We start from the raw sequence: 4,988 nt of genomic DNA, 5'->3' as shown, positions 1-4,988 counted from the left end.
ACCAATGAAGAGAGAAGTTTCAAGAGCTATTGAGAATGAGAGATATCAAAGTCATGATAATGATGGCAAATGCATTTGTGTGATAAACAGCCTGTTGGAAAATGAAGAAGCAACTATGATCAAATGGTGGGAGACATGAGATTTACAATATTAATATCACTCACACTATGTTCCTTCATGATGACCAACGGTAAGTTTCAGGGCAGACATACATTTCTCTAGTCTGTCTGACACAAAACGCGAAGTCTTCTTGACAAAGCTATCTCTCTCTGTGCACTTGTCGTCACTAGCTACTACAGCCACAGCTTATTTCTAAAATGTCTCTTAATTAAAATTTCAGTTGAATCCTAACCCTAAACTTAAACACACGGCTAACCATATGCCTGCCTAACCTTCAACTAAAACCAAAAAGCTTCTTTTTGGGGGGATGGGGATTTTTATGATTACAGCCCAGGTTTGGAACGCTCTTTCTTATTAGTCTATTAACTAATTTACTGCCTGGTGATGTCACCAGCAAGCCAAAACTTCATCCTACCAAAACAGGCTGACATTTCAAACAGCTCTTACACTTAAAGGGAATTATCATAATGTCCACAATTTCACAGTCTTATTCCAACCTCAAAGTGTTTAAATATAGATAAAACTCAGGAAATCATGTTCTTGACTGCACTGGGCCTTTAAGTCCGTTTGGAAGTGTTTACACCATGTGGGCAGTTCTATAGGCCTAGCCTCATGAGAGGCAAAAAAACAATGTCTTGGGTGAGCAATGATCAAATTCATTGTACTTTCAGTATGATGTTGTGCTTTATTATTTTTACAAAACGGACAGCTCATATTTAGACATTTATGTCAGAATGAAGGAAATAATAGCAAGATGATTTGTGGATTTAAATACCTTCTCAAGCACTGTAAAATAAACAGGAAAAATATTACTTTCACTTCAAATAAGTCAGTTACAACAACAACCAAGTGGCATAAAATTTAACATTTAAAAAGAGGCAGCAGCGTAGCCTAGTGTTTACAGTGTTGGACTAGTAACCGAAAGGTTGCAAGTTCAAATCCCTGAGCTGACAAGGTACAAATCTGTCATTCTGCCCCTGAACAGGCAGTTGACCCACAGTTCCTAGGCTGACTTGCCTAGTTAAATAAAGGTACAATTTAAAAAAATACTGGACAAATGCAGCGTTGAATGGATATACCACTATTCTCATCTCTACAAATTACCAACCATGTTTATGAGACTGAAATGACTTATGTTGCCATAGAGATGAGAGCTCATTTATTACAGTCCAGAACTGATTTCTATACATGAAAAATTGTATATCTATTAATAAAAAGTTATGTTTTTGTTTTTGTTTGTTTGGTACATTTTTAAACTACTTAAATAAATACTAATTCTGGTAATTGGATGTCCTTGCAAGCCAAGAGACAACATTTTCAAATGAATTCCAAGTAAAGCTTTTCTTATAACACAAATAGTTCAAATCCATGTCTTATTTTCTATGTAGCTGTACTTCATGTTGCAGCCGGTGTCCTCCACGGCGTTTGCGGCTGACAAAGCGACACCACAGGGTGGTGATCAGGGACAGGACCACACAGGTCAGTGCCACAAAAACACCCACCCACATCACCAATGACAGCTGCCCGCTTCCCTGCCAATGAGGAATAACAAACATCAGAAACACACCATCTAGACAATACGAACATATCAAACACAACAGCAGCTTAACTCAAGCACTCAACAAGCATCAAACTCCTCTAAATAATGTAACAAATGCATCAAACACTTATTTAGCCGTTTAAAACATTAACCTTTCCAGAGGAACCAAAGGATAGTCTCTGACACAGATATCCTGGGAAGATGGTTTCACCCTCATCAGATGTGCTACACTAGCTAGGTTTCACAGACAATTTGCGCAACAGATGTACATAGGAATACTCTAAAATCAGCATTAAAACAACATTTTCATTTTCCCACCAGAGAGGTGTTTCCATCAAAATGACTTGTTACAAATAAAAGGCTGTACGTGATGACATAGTGCACATAAAATACCCTTTGCGGTTAAATGTAACATGTACCGAATAAAAAATATAAGTTAAATGGGTTTACAATGGCATTTTGAATACTACTGATGTGTTTTCTCAAGAAACATAAAAAGCGTTTATATAGCAAATGTGCGCACTCCAGTTTTGTCACGTGCCCTTAAGCCCACAGCGCTATTTGAAAGCAGCATCAAGCTCATCACCATGCACATTCACCACCCTGTGAAGTTCAACATAAACATACTTACGTCTGTTGCCTAATAAACTGCATGCTTTCCCGACAAGTCATAGTGGGAGGACCACACACGGCATAGCGTGTCTCCAAGTTTACTTCCATATCATGGTTATTATATCAATATTTGGCCATAAAAGCATTTCCACCGACATGTCTTGCATAATTATTTTTAGCGACACAATCCCACCTTGTCTAGATTATTTTGTTTTCTTGACATTTAGAAAGTTTCCATCAGGCCTGTCATGACATTTTTCATCCGACATGTACTTTACTCGCATAAAAAGGTTGGATGGAAAACTGGTTAGTGTTCTCATCACCTTTACCTGTTGCACTTTGTTCAGCAGAGTGAATGTGCTGAGATGGTTGCAGGAGCACACAGTCTGGTTGGAGTTTGACATCACTAAGGTGCAACCCCTCCCAGACCACACCCCGGTCCATTCTCATCCGACCAATAAACACAGGTGGGGTCAACATCACTGGACTAGGACACAGTGTATATGGGTTGGGATCAATTCCATTTAGACTCAAATTCAGGAAAAAATGTGACTTAATGGAAAATATATCAATGAACAAAAACACGTTTTACTGACAGTCAGAAACTATTAAGTAGAGACAAGTGTTACCTGCAGGTGATGGAAGGTGAGATTAACCTGTTGGGGCAGGTATGTTGTGTTAGAGTTGCTAACGGAAACTGTCCCCACACAGCACTGGACATGAGCTGCTGGCTCTGATGAGAAGTACTGTCCTTCAGACTATCCAGATTCTTATGGCTGAGCAGAATGACAAATGCATACCCTGCACATAAAAAACAACACAAGAAAACACAAGGCCTGATACAAAAACATATACAACTCACAATATCTCAATGTGTGCCTTTAATAATATTTGGAGCAGATGATTGGTACTGTAGGACTGTGGCTACCTGGGTAATTCTGGTCATCTCCAACCACCGTCTCCCAGGTGGTGTCAAGTTGAGTGTTCTCATTGGTCAGGCTGACTGGTCCTTCAGGTGGAGTCTTGTCTCTTCTCACCATAATCTCAACCTCTGTTTTTCAACATATTGACAAAATCAACACAGAGCAGAAATCACCATTACTGAAAGAACACAGTATTGCATTAATTATATTTTAAGTTGACACAATGTAATGTGCTCGTTAGTGCTCCGTTTATGGTCAGTATGGTGCTCAGGTGCAGTACCTGTGAAGTGGTAAGTAAATGGGGAGCGTGATACCTAGTCAGTGGTCCAACTGAATGTGTTCAACTGAATGTGTCTTCCGCATTTAACCCAACCCCTCTGAATCAGAGAGGTGCAGGCAGCTGCCTTAAATCGACATCCACGTCTTTGGAACAATGGGTTAACAGTCTTGCTCAGGGGCAGAATGACAGATTTTTACCTTGTCAGCTTGGGAGTGAATCCAGCAAACTTCCGGTTACTGGTTCCAACATTCTCACCACTAGGCTACCTGCCGACCCATTGTAAATATGTGGTCAGAATGTGCTCAGTGTGTTTATATTACCTGTGTGGTTGGTCTCTATCCTGGTCACGTTCTCTGTCAGCAGTGGAGGCGATCAGTCTGAATGAGATTTCAATCGTCCTCAGTAACTTAGTCACTTCACTGCTACTACGGTGACCATTGGACTGGAGGCCCAGTTGAACAACATCAGTGGTATTAACCAGTAACTAAAGAAGAGACACATGAGGGTTTTTGTATGTGTGTGTGTGTGCGTTTGCATGTGTGTTTCTGTGTGGTGACTTACTGTCAAAGCACATCTCCAGTTGGCAGCAGTCTTGTCAGTCCAGGCAACATAGAGTTGCTCAACACCAAACAGTTGTTTCTCAACAGAGACCAACTATCAAAGCCTGGTAGAGTCTGGGAGGCAGGGAGGGGAGAGGGGCATGTGCATTAGTGGGAAAATGCATAACACATTTCAAGTTCAAGTAAAAATACCCTTTTCTCAATTAATAATGTAATAATTCTAAAGTAAAGCTTTACCTGTCCAGGCTGTGTTTCGTACTGGTCACAATTAAGCTCTAAAGTTAAAACATGGAGACATTATCTCAATACCCTTCTACAGTACACTATGTACATAGCTGTGCATGATAAAGGAGTACATCATGGACGACAAGTGGAATGGTGCTTGTCTCTCACCTACACACTTAGTTTGGTTTTTGCCAAAGTTAGTAAATCCAGCAGGACACTGGCACCAGTAACTTCCAATCCAGGTTTTGGCAGATTCCCCATTTCCACATACTCCGTCTGTATTACACTCGTCAATGTCTGAAAGAGGAAGAGAGAAAGAAAGAGATGAGGAATTAAGGGAGAGATGTTGAAAGTGTGGATGACTAGAAAGGATGTCACACACAAACATTTTACCAGTGATATTCTCAGGCTCTAATCTAAACCCAGGAAGACACAGTTTTAAACAGCCTGCGGTGTTGACGCATGTTCAATTGTCCCCACAGACGGGGAGAATGTCTATACACTCGTTGATATCTAAATAATGTTGAGTCCAAGTGTAAGAGTTTAAAATGTTTCACCCTTCTTCACCAAAATGGTACATTTTCGATGGTAGCATCTGGCTAATGTGTTGTCAAGCAGACAGTTATGTGTGTTTGTTAATCAGAGTTTGATGAGTTTGAGCCAGGCACAGCGAAGCCTGTTACACAAGGAGTAAATACCAGTTGAAACAGAATATTATGGGTCAGTCA

At 40.3% G+C, this 4,988-nt stretch overlaps 3 long non-coding RNA genes across 3 annotated transcripts; all 3 read right to left on the bottom strand.

Annotated features, from left to right (window-relative positions):
• Window positions 1-1,023: 1,023 nt before the first annotated feature.
• LOC135537765 (uncharacterized) lies at window positions 1,024-2,974 on the bottom strand. Its single transcript, XR_010455271.1, has 3 exons — window positions 2,902-2,974; window positions 2,602-2,759; window positions 1,024-1,652 (listed from the first exon to the last, which is right to left on the bottom strand). It is a non-coding gene; the product is annotated as an uncharacterized LOC135537765 (long non-coding RNA).
• An 11-nt stretch (window positions 2,975-2,985) lies between these two features.
• LOC135537764 (uncharacterized) lies at window positions 2,986-3,975 on the bottom strand. Its single transcript, XR_010455270.1, has 3 exons — window positions 3,796-3,975; window positions 3,201-3,323; window positions 2,986-3,073 (listed from the first exon to the last, which is right to left on the bottom strand). It is a non-coding gene; the product is annotated as an uncharacterized LOC135537764 (long non-coding RNA).
• Window positions 3,976-4,047: 72 nt separating this feature from the next.
• Window positions 4,048-4,499, bottom strand: LOC135537763 (uncharacterized). The gene is made up of 3 exons (XR_010455269.1): window positions 4,429-4,499; window positions 4,273-4,310; window positions 4,048-4,149 (listed from the first exon to the last, which is right to left on the bottom strand). It is a non-coding gene; the product is annotated as an uncharacterized LOC135537763 (long non-coding RNA).
• Between the last annotated feature and the right edge of the window lie 489 nt (window positions 4,500-4,988).

The sequence above is a fragment of the Oncorhynchus masou genome, unplaced genomic scaffold, assembly GCF_036934945.1.
Source record: "Oncorhynchus masou masou isolate Uvic2021 unplaced genomic scaffold, UVic_Omas_1.1 unplaced_scaffold_8398, whole genome shotgun sequence".
In the NCBI taxonomy this organism is placed as follows: domain Eukaryota; kingdom Metazoa; phylum Chordata; class Actinopteri; order Salmoniformes; family Salmonidae; genus Oncorhynchus; species Oncorhynchus masou.
The sequence above is the reverse complement of the archived record's forward strand: the minus strand, read 5'-3'. Positions and strand labels throughout refer to the sequence as shown.